Genomic DNA, 17,140 nt, shown 5'->3' with positions numbered 1-17,140 from the left:
TATTCTTTCTCCTTTTTAACCAGAGCCTCATAAATTTCAAGATGATTATGTTTAATATGCTGCTGAAGATTACATTTTTTCACTGCCTTGAAGCTACATTGTTTGAGCTGCCATTCACTTTCTTTTCCACATTGCTAATTTCTTCTTTGCTTTTCTCAGAAGTCCAGATTATTGATTTTCAAATTCAAAGGTAAAGACTTCATTTGAGATCCTCTTCTATAAATCAGTTATCAGTTGTGGAGGGCAGATTTTATTTTATTTATTATTATTTATTTATTTATTATTATTTTTTTTGTTGACACCATGGCCAAGTACGCTCATACTGCTACAACCACAAGATAAACAAAATGTCAGTTTTTAATTATCACTATTATTTATTGTCATTAATAACAAAACAATATGGATATTTATAAAGTACAGTAAACCCTCATTAGTCTGGATTAATCTGGGTTATTTGGAAAAAGTGATTATCTGGATTAGTGAAGATATCCCTAAAAGACAAAAAAAAAAAAAACTTGGAACACAAATAAATAGAAAATTTAATGATATAGGTAGGTAGTGCTGATGAAAATAAATTTAAAAAAATATCACTGTAAAGCCTTTATTTAAAAACTATAAAAAGACGATACATTTATCCATCGATAGAAGACTCAGAAGTTGCATGGCAAACTCTCAATTAACCAGGACACTTCAAGACTCCAAAGTAAAAAAAAATATATATACAGTAAACCCCCACTATTTGCGGTATCTGCATTTGAGTATTCACGGTCGCTGATTTAATATAAAATGAAACCTAAAAAAATGTGAATTTTAAAGTGCCATGAACATTTTCTGCCATAAAAAAACACAGGCGTGGCTAAAATTATCTTTCCCGGTCAAAACAGCGCTCAGTGGGTGGGGGAGAGGGGTGACAAAATCGCGAGCGTGGATGTTTCTCGCTAATCCTTGTTCAGTATGTGTTATGCGCTTGTCATGGAAGGTTTCGTCGTTTGCTTTTAATTTATATGCTTATAAATTGAATAAATTTATCAATTTATAAATTGATATGCTTACAAAAGTGATAAATCTACCGTTTTGCAGTGTAAAATAGACTTTTTCGAGTGTGTTAATGGAAGAAAGTGACTTTATTGTGACCAGTTCTTTCTAATCCGTACAAAAATATGGCTACGAATAACAAGGGAAGTGTGAAAAGATCAAAGAAGGTGATGACATTAGCGAATAAAATTGAGTTATTAGATAAAATTTCTAATGGTGAAAGTGTCTCCTCAGTGGCAAAACATTATAAAATCAATGAGTCAATGGTACAATCGATCAAGAAATCGGAAGAAAAATCCGCCGTAGTGTCCGTGAAAACACGCTAATTGCTTCAAAAATTTGCTCTGTAACTCGTGATGTTAAATTAGAAAAAATGGAAAAGGCTTTAAATCTGTGAATAGAAGACCAAACTCAAAATAAAATTCCGTTAAGTTCACTCATCATTCGTGAAAAGGCAAAACTCCTTTATCAACACTTTAGCGAAACTAGTGATAGCACTGGGGGGATAAGTTTTTTAGCTAGCAAAGGCACTGGTTTGAAAGATTTGTTTGAAATTTCTAATTAATATTACATTTAATATTAAATTGTTTCTTATTTTCATTTCGATGCTATATGCTTGCATTTCACTATGTACTATCTATGTACATAGTCATATTATGAAGATACATATGATACATACATAGACAAAATTTTAGACTAATTTTTCTTATATATTTCATACTTTTGAACGGAACCCCTTTATTACTATGCGAGCCATAACTCAGTCATTTCTCAGGAGCATAACCTCCGCGAATAGCGGGGGTTTACTGTATATATATCCACCGGAAATCATAAAATTAAAGTAATAAATAGAATGGGTATAAACAGACGTTTTGCTAGTCGTGAATAATTGATAAGAAGCAGCATTATAAAGTCGTGATTGAGAGATGAATGTACCTATTATCCCGCAACCCCCTGCTGTCTTCACTCCCACCGCTCAAAAAAAACAGTGGAAAGAGAATAAATGTTTAATTTGTTTTAGTGCATCGCATGGTCACAAAGCAACTGGATGCAGGGAATAACTTTGATATCATGTATATGGATCTTAGAAAGGCTTTTGATGCTGTTGCAAATGGAATCTGCTGCACAAATTGGAGCAGTGCGGCATTGGAGGCAAATTGCTGCTATGGATAAAGAGATGGTTGAGTGGGAGAAGACAGAGAGTGGTAATCAATGGACACTACTCTTCGTGAACTAATGTTATTAGTGGAGTCCCTCAGGGTTTAGTGTTGGGTCCATTGTTGTTTTCTGTATTTATAAATAATATTGATGATGGTATATCAGGCTTAATGTCCAAGTTTGCAGATGATATGAAGGTTGGCGTGGTTGTTAATGACAGTACGCTGCTGCAACAGCATCTAGAAAAGTTGAGCAGATTGGGCTGAGAGATGGCAAATGAAGTTTAACATTGACAAATATAAAGTACTACATATGGGAAGCAGTAACCCTAGAGTAATGTATCAACTCTGTGGTACTACACTGACAGTGGTAAATTGTGCAGGCAGATATGAAGTTTTCTGAGCAGTGCAGACAGTCTGCAAGAATAGCTCATGGTGTCTTGTCAATGATATACAGGAATTTTTCTAACAGGGATAAGAAGGTGATTATCCCCTTGTATAAGGCAATGGTCAGGCCACATCTTGAGTACTGTATACTGGTCTGGAGGCCTCATTTTAAGAAGGATGTAGATCTGTTGGAACGAGTACAGAGATGGGCAACAAGATTAATGAATGGAACAAGGGCTTGCTCTTACAAAGAAAGGCTTACGTTTTGCAGATTACAGTGTTTGGAGACTAGGCATCTGCGAGGTGATCTGATTGAGGTGTATAAAGCGTTGAATGGTTTGAGCATGCTCAATGCTGATAGAATTCCTCCTCTTGCTCAGAATAATCACCTGAGAGGGCATAAATTCAAATTGAGAAAGGCAGATGTGCAGAAGTTTGCCTTTAGCCAGCGGGTAGTACCAATTGAACAAAAATTTGAAATTATTCAAAAGTTTGCAAACTGTGCATCCATTAAATCTTTAATGGACCATTATAATGTTGGTAACCAATTACGGAACGTCGTAGAAAATAAAGGGAAACTGTTAGATTTTGTGGGCACATCTGATAGCGTTAAAGGCATGACTATCAGAAAAACAATGAAACAGTTTCTATACAAGGACCTTGACAGGCAGTAGTGTTGTGATTTAGCCAACAGTTATGTAAACCCATAATATATAAAATGTTAACTTATGTACATATATACCTATAAAGAAATATGCAAGTGAAGCAATAACCTCTCTGACTTGGAGTCAACAACAAGGCTGAACAACACGCAAGACAATGAGATGTACATTCCATCTCTCTCTCTCTCTCTCTCTCTCTCTCTCTCTGTGCAGTCAGAGTGACTTATCTAACGTCCTAAATCCCGTGTCTTTCAAAATACAGTACAGCAGGCCCCCGTTATAACACGGTTCGCTCTACGCTGATTCGCTATAACGCTGTTCTTATATTATAACCCGTATCTGACTATAACGCTGTCTCAGATCACTATAACGCTCTTTTACAGATTGCATTTTTGTCATATTTAAAGAAATCGTTTCATTTGATGGAGTCGATAGCTTGAAAATGAATATCAAAATAGCATTAAAACGTTTCCCACGCCGACTTGAGACATTTTCCCATGCTCAGTGAAATTTTCTCGCATGTTAATTTAATTGCAGTACAGTGACTTGTTAGGTAGTTCCGAGATCAACATTTTAAAAAATGATCAAGTACATGTATATTGCTTGTAATATTTGCGTTATATGCATTTATCTGAAGTCTAGTCATCACTCAGTACTGTATTAGACATCATGCATAACGGACAGTTTACTCGAACGTTGTATTGTAATTAATGCAACCAACACAGTTACATTTTCGAAGAGTTAATAATGGCGGATAAGAATGAAAAAGCAACGTCTGGACACAGTACGAAGACTACAAATGTAAGAAAAAGACTTAATTTGAAAATTAAATTAGTCGTTTTGAAGCGAATCGATTCCGGTCAAAGACAAGCGGATGTGTGCCATAATTTAGGACTTCCAAGTTAATTGTAAGAACAATTATAAAAAAAATAAAGAATTAATTTTAGCAGCGGGAAAGATAGCTGTTCCATTGCAAGCAACTAGGGCTAGGCCTGCTATTAGGATTTTATTGAAGATAATATCCGCAGAATTCAGTTAAGTTAAATATTATAAAAAAAAAAAAGAGAGAGAGAGAGAGAGATTAGCCAATATGATGATCTGAAGAAAACTCACCTAAAAAAAAAAAAAAAAAAATGTGGAATCATTTAAAACTAGTAAGGGCTGGTTGAATAGATTTAAAATCCAGGGAGGAGCCGAAACTTTCAAAAAAGAACTTGTTAAAATTATTGAAGAGGGGTATTATGTGTTATACTTCTCAACAAGTTTTTAACATAGATGAAGCAGAACTTTTGTGGAAACGAATGCCTAAAAGAAGTTTCATATTGAAAGAAGCAAAAAACATGCCAGGTTTCAAAGCGGCGAAGGATCGGTTGACTATTGTTGGGTGGTAATTAAACTGCGGGGGATTTAAAATTAATACTCCTTAGTTTATTTGGAAGAGGGGCAAAGTTCAACCCAAAATCGACACATTTTTCTTGATTAAATTCATCAATTAAATTAAATCAATTTAGATCAATTAAATTCATGATTTTAATTGGAATTTTAAGTTTAATTTTGATTCTAAGTAGTTACCACATAATTATATACGTATGTAATGCAGAATATTTTATATGTACAAATATTTGAATATTAAATATTTTGAACGACATTTGTGCATCTTTTCACTACCGTTTATTATTGATTAGGAAATATCCTATGGTACCGACCGCAACTCACAAATACACGTTACCTTATGGGAATGTTGCGCTCGCTTAGCGCGGATTTACTTAGCACTCTGTTTTTCCGGAACGAATTATCAGCGTTAAGCGGGGGTCACCTGTACTCAACTGTGAACAGAATTTTTGGTATTTCAATCTGGATTATCTGTAACCGGATTAGTGAGGGTCTGCTGTATTATCAATATAACTCGTTGACTGACATGTACTTCAGTAATATGCGCATTGATTGGCCCTTCAATCAGTAGTCTACACTATGCAAATAGCTGTGGTGGGAGCAGTCTGTAGTGTTGCTGGATGTTTGATAATTATTTGATTCTTTAAAAAAAAACTAAAGTTGATGAATATGAATAAAAAAAAAAAATTCGTCTTCATCTACTTTTTTTTAAAAATTCATATTCATCAACTTTATTTAACAAAATCAAAAAATAAATAATTGTTAGATATTATTCATTAATTATATATTGGGGGGGGGGCGCAGAAAAAAACTTTTGTGAAAGCAGTCCAGACTTTGTGCTCCGCCCCAGGTCAAAAACCTATTGCTCCACTTCAAAGCCCTGATTTGAAATGCTATACATTAAGTACAGAAATTTTTAACACTGTACCACTACCCTTTCGTACTCATAACACGAATTTTTCAAATACTCCTCGTAAACTCATGGATGTTCTTGTTTCTTTGTTAAAACATTTTCTGTAGTCTGATTTCACTCTCATTTGATTTTCACATATAGAATATTCATTCTCATGAAGTGAGATTCAGAAATCTAGGGCCGGAAGGTGTTTCTGATATTTCCCATCAATAATTTTTCTCTCTGTCATGTTTTTATTACTTGGTTCAAGGACACTTTTCTTGAAATATTTTGAAGTATTCATTTTTTAAGGTAGTAAATCAGTAATTTAATGATCATGAACCTATTCATGCTTATGAAAACAGTTTTAACTAAAATGGCAATGAATGTATATGCACTTTTTTCTTTCTCATGCTTGTGTGCATTGTCATTGTTGTGAAGTTTTCAGAATTGTTTTACATTGAACAGTAGTATTCAGAATATATTTATATTAAACACAACACAATTGAATTATATGATTTTTGCAATTGGCTGAACATATTTTGTTGCTTTTGCACACATGGAATAGGTTAATAGAACAAGCCTATTATGTAGGATAAAATAAAATATTTCTGTTATTGTAAATTGTAGGAACTATGTATATTGATACCATTGTTTTTTGCACTTATCAGCAGCTTCTTTAATCACCAATTTTGGCTGATAGAACTAAAGATAAGGCAAACATCCCCCCCCACCACATTTCCATCAACAAGTGTGATTCCACATAGAATGAAAAGGATTATATTTCTGTTAATGTATGTTGCCACTATTTATAGATAAATCATCATCGTATATATATATATATATATATAATTAACTATAATACATAACATTTACATAAAATAAATATATATATATATGTAGATATAATTTTTGATATCAAGCTTTCTTTAAAATTCTATGTCTCTGTATTTCTGATTAGTTCAGGAATGGTGAACAGTGAGTTATTTCACTGGTTTGTTATGTTAAGTGCAGGTCTTCTGTGTAAGAAAATGGGTTGTAATATTAGAAGAGGTGGATATACATTGACCTGCCAGTTTATTAGACCTCTTGTGAACTCATCATTAAGATACTGAAAATCATATGTAGAATATTGCAAAAATCTAAAATTTAGATAATTCTGCACAAGATCTCCTTCATGAATTAGTTGATGAGAATATACATTGAGGTCCTTGGTGATGTTTCCATCAGTGAGTTTATTTCATCACAACCATTTTTCCCCCCTTCACACCATTTATTATTGATGGCAGTGCTGTTAATATTGCTTGCAATTTCCCAGTCTGATATACTGGTGACTAATGCATATAGCTCCACTTGTGTTTAGTGTGTATATATCTCTTCGGAATTATAGATGGAATTTATTGGTAGCATCTGCTTTAGATGTCATGGATTGCAATCAGAATAACTTGACATCTTATTCTGCTACTCTTGCTTTGATGCGATGCTGTAAAAAAAGTCACATTAATTTTGTTGCAAGCCTTCTGCACTCAGTTTGAGTGACTGCTACCATTATACTTGCATCAGTAGCCCATTGCTGTGGATCTGAATAAACTGGCAAGCCAATGCATTGTGTCTGTCGTAGCTTTCAAAAAAATTGTACAGAATGATATCAGCCCAAAATGTATAGTTATAATATTTTTTATACAATAAGGGCAAGCTTATCATTTATAAAATATGAAGAGAGCACACACTAGAACATTCATTTATTTATTTATTTTTTTTTTTTTTTTTTGCATACTGAAGAAAAGGTAAAATATGATACAGAAATAATTAATATGTGCAATATTTAATGTGACAATTTTTAACACTTTTTGAAATCTCACTGAGAGGGAATATTATATAAACTGACTACTGTATATATTAATCCTGTGTCACCTTAAATGAAGTGATTTTCTGGAGCAGTTTTAATTTATAATGGAGATAGTTGTCTATTCATTTAATTCTTGATTGTCAAGATTAAAGTTCATTTCTTACTTCCTTTACACTTGCTTTCAAGGATTTCCCCTTTCAGAGTTTCATATGATATAGATTCATATAGTATAACTTTTCATATGAGAGTTTCATGTAGTATAGATTTTCATACAAGAGTTTCATATAGTACAGGTTTCGCTACCTTTGCAAATTCATTGTGTCGAAATATTTTTTTATTTTTTCAGATAAGTTTCTTTCTTTCATTCTTTTATTGCTGTGTTATTCATTTGGCAGGTGAAGAGTTATAAACCAACAATAAAAGTTTTGGTTATTACCCACTTATTAACTTGATTTTTTTCAAAATTAGTAGACAACTTTGCTCTGAAGGTTTCACATGAACATACTTCAAAAAAAAAAAAAAGAAGAATAGTAGTTATTCTTGTTGTTGTTTTTATGTCTATGTGCATATATTGCAGTATATGCATATTGTGTGTGGGTGCATACATAATAGTAGAGTCAATTTTCAAATCTTGAAAGAAGCCTCTGAGATCAGGGATAGGATACATGTCAAATTCTATAAAACACCGATCTGATTGAATGAAGATAAAATATAGAATATATTTTAAAATAGGGACTATAGTCTGTCTTTTAAAATTAAAGTATATTCTGAATTGGCAGCTTACAGAATCTTAAATGAAATTCACAGTATACTACAAAATGCTGTCTTCAGTAGATTGTCATATATTCAGAATAATGAATATGGAAAGATACCTGAATGATGCAAAAAAAAAAAAAAAAAAAAAAAAAAAAGATTTCTTAGCTCATAATTTAAAAAAATTAAGGCACAAAATAAAATTTCATTTAATAATGAAGGATGTGATAGGCTTATCTGATATTGTTTAATATAGTCTATTTCCTTTAATAACACAACCTGCTCATGTCTTTTGAATATGCTTCTCATACAATGTAATAAGCTTGTTGCTTTTTTGCTGTCAGTGCAGTTTATATCTTGACATGTTCTCATGAATGTGCAACTTGTAAGAATTATTTTAACAAATGGCTAGTATTTTTAATGGAAACAGTGAAGCTTTTAAAAATTGCAGTAAAATAGAACAGCTTGAGTTTATCTAGGTTGCATCATGGTAATTCATGAGTTATACTAATTTGTATGTATACCTTCCTTCTCTTGTCTACCTTCCTTCTCTTGTCATATACTACTGCTATTCCCTACCATTGCTGGAAGCAGTGAAGCTGGCCACAACCTGGACCATGTCTCCTTTGTGGCATGCTCCTTTTTCAGACTAAAGATAGCGTCCATTCAGGATATCTTTCAGTTAGAAAAAAGTTGTCTTTGCTGGTATAGTAGAGGACTTTTTGTGTCAAATTTGTTCAAGGTCAGAACCTGTAGTTTCAGGTTTTGAACATTTTTAATAAATTTAATATATTAAAATTTTTTTTTTTAATCATCCCTGATTTAAAAAGATAATAAATTGTCGGAAATAAAGTGTACAGTAATTCTCTTGTAAGTGATGTGCATCAAAAGTCTGTTATTAATATGCACAAAAAAAAAGGAAATACAGTTCATGCTATTATTAGCAACATTATATTTATTCAAAGGGGAGAGATTTACTTTTTAATTGCTTGTGAAATGAACTTTTTACTTCAACCGTGAAGTTGACAAATAAGGTTAAGGAGTATTATACAGGTTTTTTTTTTTGTTTGTTTTTTCTGCCATTCTTAAACTAAATACATTAAAATATTACACAATTTTTCAAAAATTAAATATCACAGTAATCAAGTATTGTAAATACTAAATGCTACAAATGTTTTCTCTTGAACTTTATATTTATTTCAAGTGAATAATACATGTTTGAATTTTGGGCTTGAGCTTATGACAGGTATAGTTTGTGGGTATAGTAATTAAAGTTTCCTCTTCTTTCTGTTATCTCATCATGTTTATTCCTGCCCTCTCTGAGCATCTAAGTTTGTTTCCTATATTCAGAATCACAGTGGAAAAATATTGCAGAGAAATAATTCAAATTAGAATTAATTACGTTAGTTACATACAAAAAAAAAAAAGTAGATGTAAAGAGGGAGAAATATAGTTTACAAACAAATGTATTTTAATTTTTGTTCTGGGTATCAACTACACAAAGTTTGCATCTAGTAGAGATAACTAAGTTGTACCCATCCACTTCAAAGTTTTATATACCTCTAGCATAGTCATCTGTTAACATATTTATTGTTTTATTATACAGTAATGTGAAGAGAGAATTTTGATTTTTAGACTCCTGCTACTGGATTTTATGATAACATGAAAACATTTGTATTAGAACTGTAGATAATGTGCTATAAATTAATGGAAATTTAAAGATTGTGGAAGCATACCCTATAACAGCCATGAGTGCTTATTGTCAATAGGAATATGATAGGTTATGCATGTTATTATTGCAGAAACCTTTATTTAAGGATTCTTCAGCTGTGGAAGGAGGGACTTTTCCTTTGGGGAAACTTTAGCAGGAAATTACTATTTACCATTTTTGGATTGGACTTACAGTTGGTAGATCATGGATATAGCAATTAATGTTTCTTTGAGGGAACTAGAAGGAACTTTAATTTCTACGAATGGAAGGTACAGATGTTCCATTTGTATCTGCTATTTCATTTTATCATTTTGTCTGATGAAAAAAAAAAAAAAAAAAAAATTAAATAAATAAAAATTTACATCATTTTAGTTCTCTCTAACAATCGGTAAGCTTTAAGTACACTGCATTGCTGAAACCAATCAAGAGGATTGGTAGATAGTGCCACCCACATTCATGTATACCAATTTGTTTTACATTGAAATGTTTTAACAGCAAAACAAATTTTTTATGTAACATAATTTTGCTCTGTTTGGCAATTCAGGTGGCAAACACCAATGTTGGTGTTTTTACTGTTAGTATTAGCACTGCCATATGATGCTAGAAGTGGATATTTTCTACATTAGTTGTCAAACAAAAACAAAAAAAAAGTAATAACATAATAAGAAATAAAACATATTCATGGTATTCCTATTTCCACGAGGTAACCATGCAGTTCTGCTTTAAATTTAGTCAGAGTCACTGCCTCTTGTCTTACTATGTGGAAGAAGACTTTCCTCATTTATTTTACTCAGCCTCTTCGCTACTTTATACCTCTCAGTCAGATCTCCCCTTAGATGACCAGTTGGCAAACTCTGCAGTCCACACCATCTAAGCTGTTCTTTATATGTGCATTAAATTGCATTCATGTATTACTATTATTCATTATTGCTAATACCAATTCCATATATAGTGTATCATAACCCTCTAAGCCTTAAAAATGGCAACTGAAATTTAATGCTTTAAATGTAAGATTTTGCAGCTAGGAAACAGAAATCCAAGACATGCGGTTTATGATTCACTCAAACACGAAGCTTTCCATATAATGTAAACAGATGGCTAGGATGGCACATAGTGTCCTGTCTATGATACATAGCAGTGGTCTCAAACTGGCAGCCCGTGGGCCGCATCTGGCCCCAAAGCAATTTTACGCAGCCCGTGAATACATTTCAATTATGTATTTGTTGTAAATATGGTGCTTATACAGGGTGTCTCAAAAATATTGGTACAAACATTAAGAGGAGGTAGGTAACATCTAAAGGAATGTGAATATCATAGGAACCCATAACTGGAAAAGTCACGGGAAAGAAGTAGCAGAGGCACAAGAAGCAGAAATGACACAAGACAGTTTGGTTTTTAGGAGCATTAGCAACTAAGGCCATATTGCTCCGGAAATATGTGGTGGTCATTCCCTGACCTTTCTGCATCCTCCGTATTTGGTGGTGACGGGCTTGGACCCCGGTCTAATCAAGAAGCGTGTGCTACGCACTGCTGCTCCTTCCCACCTGGCTACAGAGGCACCCACAAGACAGTAATTAGTAGCAAACATTTATTTGACATAATATTAACAATGAAGTACGAGATGGATGCATTTCATGATGTTACAACAGATGCGCGATGCAGCATGGATTGGCAGACACGGTCGCACACACCTGGAGTTTCTTTGACAGTAGCAGCAGCGCAGACGAGTCTCGCCATGAGATCCATTTCCGTCTCCACAGGCGATTCATACACGATAGATTTCAGGGTCCCCCACAGAAAGAAATCAAGGCTCGATAAATCAGGTGAGCGTGGGGGCCAGGCAACGGGTCCACCACTGCTAATCCATCGACGCCCAAAACGCCTGTTCAAATGGTCACGAACATACCCTCCATAATGGGCAGGCGTCCCATCATGTTGAAACCAAATGTTGCGTCTCACATTTGCTGGAACCTGGTAGAACTTGTTCAAGAAAGATCCGATATTTAGCAGAGTTCATGCGGGATGGTAACAGGTATGGGCCGACTAAGCAGTCACCGACCATACCTGCCCACACATTTATTGTGAAGCGATGTTGTGCCGCATGGGGGGTGCACACCGTGTGGGTTATCGTGAGCCAACACATGAGCATTGTGCTGATTGAATAAACCTTCCTGAGTAAAATAAGCCTCATCTGCGAACAAAACATAGGCTGAAAAATTCAAGTCTTGAACACTTTCTTGGGGAAACCACTGCGCAAAAGCCACACGTGCAGGATGAGCTTGGGGATCAGTAACTGAACCCTTTGGAGATGAAAGGGGTGTAAGGAATCGTGCCAGACACGCTGTACACTGCAAAGAGACACTCCTAAGGCAGAGGCAAGTGTGCTGGTAGTAGGATTATTCTGGACGGCATTCGACACACTTTCTTCCGTGGCGGGATTTCGCGTTGAACGTGGTCTGCCCGCACTACTCCTGTTACCTCTAAATGACCCATAATCGAAAAAATTTTGATGCACACACGCAAACAAACGGTGGTCCGGTACATGGCTGTCTGGGAAGCGTTCTCTATAAATTCATTGAGCGACTCGTCCATTGCCCTCTGCTAATCCATACACTATGTGCATGTCTGCCAGCTCACAGTTCGTATATCGATGCATGCTCTTCATGCGACGACTACCGCAAATGGATATCATTTGCGACTTACGGTGACGTTTCCAGTTATGGGTTCCTATGCGATTCACATTCCTTTAGATTTTACCTACCTCCCCTAAACATTTGTACCAATATTTTTGAGACACCCTGTAGTTTTAGAGACATAGAGATATGGACTGAGCTTATGTGCACGACTACTATTGAAGGAAAAAGAGATTAGAATGAATAGGTTGTTGCTTTGTCTTTGTCACTGTATGCCAGGCCACGTGACTGGGGTAAAGTGGGAGAACTTCCCACGTCGGTACAATCAGTAAATTTAGTTCACCAACCAACAGTTGGTGGCGCCTCAGTATTCTGGTGTTTCCGATTTTTTCTATTGAGTTGGTATTTCTGATATATATTTTCCTTGAATCAGTCACTAGTTGGTTAGCTGGATGCACAGCTGCACAGTTCATATTGCTATATAGATGGAGACAAACTAACGTACAGCTTATAAAATCTGTTTATTTGTGTTGTTAGATCTACAATGTAGATCTAACGATAAACGATAGGTATTGATATAATGTAGATTCTACGTTATATCAATACCTATCGTTTAGAATTGTGTGCATAACTTTTGAGTGTTGCTTTCATACGAAAATTCATCTTGTTAAATTAAAGTTGTAAATAAAATTATAATAGTGATTTTAATTAAGAGATTAAACTGCAAGCCATGTCTTTAACAAAGGGTAAAAAAAAAGTGGATGAAGAAGGATGTGTTTTTCAAGATAAATGGGAAATTATGTACTTTTGTGGTGTTGTGCGCAATAAAATTGTATGTTTTATTTGTAATAAGGGAATATCAGTTCCAAAAGAATACAATTTACGTTGCCATTACGAAACGAATCATAAAGAAAAATTTGAAATGTTGGAAGGCAAATTGAGGGAAGAAAAGTTATAGTTTCTGAAATCTGGCTTACAGCGACAACAATTTTTTTTTTAATGAAGCAAATAAATCCAGTGAGCAACATTGCAAAACGATCAAAACTATTTACTGATGGCGAAGTCTGCTGAACTTCTTTGTCCTGAAAAACAACAATTATTTAAAAATATTAGTTTGTCAGCCAACACGGTAGTGGAATGTATTAACGAAATCGCTAGTGATTTACGATGTCAGTTAAAAAAAAATAGTATAGATTTTGCAGCATTCTCAATAGCTGTTGATGAGAGTACTGACATCACAGATATAGCACAACTTGCCGTTTTCGCACGAGGTGTTACTGATGAATTTAAAGTAATTGAGGAATTATTGGAAATAATTCCTATGAAAGGAAAACCTGGTGCACAGGATATTTTATCTGAAATAAAAACTGTAATAGATAAATATAAATTAAGTTGGGATAAAATGGTTGGATTTGCAAGTGATGGTGCAGCTGCTATGGTTGGTAAAAAAAATGGAGTAGAAGTAAAATTAAGAATTATATTGAAAGAAGGAAAATTTCAGAATAATTTTTGCACTATACATTGCATTATTCATCAAGAAGCACTTTGTGCCAAAAGTTTGCAGTTGGATAATGTTATGGAAACAGTATTATTTAATCGTGGACGAGCTCTGAATCATCAAGAATTTGTTGCATTGCTTGAAGAAATTGAAAGTGAGTACGGAGAAATGATTTATTAGGTGGTTAAGTCGAGGAGCTGTATTAAAACGGTTTTTTGATTTAATAAATGAAATCAAAATTTTCATGACACAAAAAAATAAAACCATCGACGAGCTACATAATGATACATGGATAACAGATTTAGCATTTCTTGTTGACTTAACCGGCCACTTAAATATTCTCAATAAAGAGCTGCAAGGAAAGAATAAACTTATCACTGACACGTATGCTTGTATTAAAGCTTTTAAAGTTAAATTGCAATTATGGGAAACACAACTGGAATCAAAAAATTTCGTACATTTCCTACATCTTAAATCCTGCCCTATTATTTCAAATGAAAAATCTCAAGAATATGCGAGAAAAATAGCATTATTTAAGACAAGAATTTGAAGAAAGATTTAAAGATTTTAATGATTTGGAGTCCGATTTTACATTATTTTCATTACCATTAAAAATGAACGTGAATAATGCACCAGAAAATCTACAAATGGAGCTAATTAATTTACAGTGTGATATAAATCTTATTCAAAGATATAGATTTGATTAACTTTTATTCGTACTTGTCAAAAGATAAATACCCTCAGTTAAAATTTTTGCAATAAGAATAATCGCTTTGTTTGGGAGTACATTTATATGTGAACAGTTTTTTTCGCAGTTGAAAATTGATAAGTCTAAGAAAAGAACCCGATTGACCGATGAGCATCTACAATCCGTGAGAAGATAGTTTCTAGTAATTTTTCTCCAAGGCAACAAACTTTATCAGAATCAAAATGTCATCAAGTGTCAAGTTGTAGTAAGAAATAAAGAAGTTTATAATTATTTACATACAAACATATGTATTTTTTCTGTATGTGTCGAAGAAAAATTTAATAAATAAAAGAAAGAGAATAGATTGAGAAAGAAAAAGAGAATTTCCAAACTTATTATAAACTTACACGTGTCACACCAGGTTATAAATGGGCGGTATCCATACATTATAGGTAAGTATGGTGCAATATATATATATATATATATATATATATATTCACTCTCATTTTGTTAAAAAAAAATTCCGGCCTGTCACCCAGCTGCTTTCAGATCGTGCATTTGGCCTGCATGCAATTTGAGTTTGAGACCACTGATATATAGGACCTTCACAAATAGAGAAAAGGTGTCATTGTCCTTTTATATAAGATGATGGTGAGATTACATTTAGAATATTGTAGAAGGTCTGATGACATTTGTCACAATATTCAAGAAAGACAGAATTTCTTGAAAGTGTTCAAAGGAGGGCAACCAAATTGATGAGGAATATAATTGATATCCATGTGGAGAACTGCTTAGTAAGTGTGGACTGCAAAACTTGGTCATCTTGGGAGTGGGGGGAACCTGATTGAAGTATATATAAGGACCTGAAGAGAATCAGTAATGAATGAGGGAGGTAATTTCACTAGTAGGAGAAACGAACTAGCAGTTAAAAATATAAAATTTTGGGAAGTAATAGAAGACTGGATCTTGTGAAATTTACATTCAGTCAGTGTGTGGTAGATCACTGGAATAAATTTCCTGTTATGGTGATTGAGGCAGAGAGTTTGATAAAATTCAAAACAGAATTGGATAGCCATTTTAGAAAATAGGGGAGGTATGAGTGGTTGAGAATTTTTTTTTTTTTTTTTTTTTTTTTTTTGTAAAAAGAGATGTAGAAAAAGTCTGCTTCATTGCATCATTTAGTATTAATAGTAGCAAATGATACAAAGAAGCACGCTTATACAGAATCAGCCTGGAAAAACAAACAAAAAACACTACATGGAAGTTTATCCCAATTACCCTTGGTGAAAGCAGACTTTCACATATCTATCTTGTAATTATCCTTTTCAGTTTCAAAAAGAATAAGGATGAAATCAGCATTTAGTACTCAGTACATTTAAAGCCTTAAACACGTTACTCAGGTCTCCTCACAGGTGTTTGGTTTCTAATGCTGCAGTTTGCAGGACTAAAGATTTTCATAATTGGATATATCCTTTTGTGTCTTAGACTAATCTTTTTCCTCTTCTCTTCACCCATTCCACATTTTAAAAATGAGGCTTCAAGACCTGTATGCAGTACTCAAGATGCACCTTAACCATTGCTTTATTCAATGGGATAATCACCTTATTTCTGTATATATATTGACAGAACTTCATGAACTGTCCTAGTACCCTGTCTACCCTGCCCAGAGAACTTTATATCTGACTGAATAGTTACGTCTAGTTCTCTTTGTTCACCACTTTGCGTGTAGTACCACCCAAGTGATATGTTATTCTGGGATTACTGCCCATATGCAATACCTTGATTTTATCAATGTTAAGCTTTAACCCAGCAATGGTTGTGACAGCATGCACAAAATGACAAAAAAGAGAAAAACTTGATAATTTAAATTTCCATCAAATTGTGATGGTGTGAATTTTAATATTCCTTTAGTATAGTTTTGACTTTCGATCTGCATCCCTGATTTTTTGTTGTAAGTTGAGAAGTATATCCATAAAAAAAATCAGATCTGAGTTTTAGGATTTCTGCATATGCCTGTTTTATTAACAGACTTATTAACTGAATTCACTTCAGTGGCATAGAACAAAACAAGTGATTTTTCAATAGAATATTCTGTATTTTGGTGATAAGCATATGAAACACTTCTGATAGTCAATGAAATTAATTTTTTAATATTTGTTTTTTCAAATCTTTTAAAAACCAGAAGGTATATGCTATTCAACTAAAAAAATTCAGAGGGGGATACAGCGTATACTCCACTACTGCCGTGCATTTGCGGGGAGCCTATAGTACTATAGGTTCTAATAACTTTCATGCTTGGGGTTATAATAATAATAATAAAAAAAAAAAAAAAAACACTAACTTTATTACGAGAGTAGAGGCTACTAACTACTAAAAGCAAAAATAGGTGCACTTATACTTTCTTGTACACTAAAGCTGGGAGTATAGTAAACAAATTTGTTGAATTTGAAGTACTGGTTAAGTAATCACTGGGGATATCAGAA

The 17,140-nt window shown here is 33.7% G+C and overlaps 1 long non-coding RNA gene across 1 annotated transcript in view; it reads left to right on the top strand.

Annotated features, from left to right (window-relative positions):
- The window catches only part of LOC150087724 (uncharacterized), a 57,829-nt gene extending 42,936 nt beyond the window's left edge, over positions 1-14,893 (top strand). Inside the window, exon 4 of the long non-coding RNA XR_016546721.1 lies at positions 14,785-14,893. This is a non-coding gene — a long non-coding RNA (uncharacterized LOC150087724). The remainder of the gene's footprint in view (positions 1-14,784) is intronic.
- Positions 14,894-17,140: the final 2,247 nt, after the last annotated feature.

Source organism: Mastigoproctus giganteus, chromosome 3 (genome assembly GCF_048544385.1).
Source record: "Mastigoproctus giganteus isolate SK-2022 chromosome 3, ASM4854438v1, whole genome shotgun sequence".
NCBI lineage: Eukaryota > Metazoa > Arthropoda > Arachnida > Uropygi > Thelyphonidae > Mastigoproctus > Mastigoproctus giganteus.
This window is presented reverse-complemented; position numbering and strand designations above follow the sequence as displayed.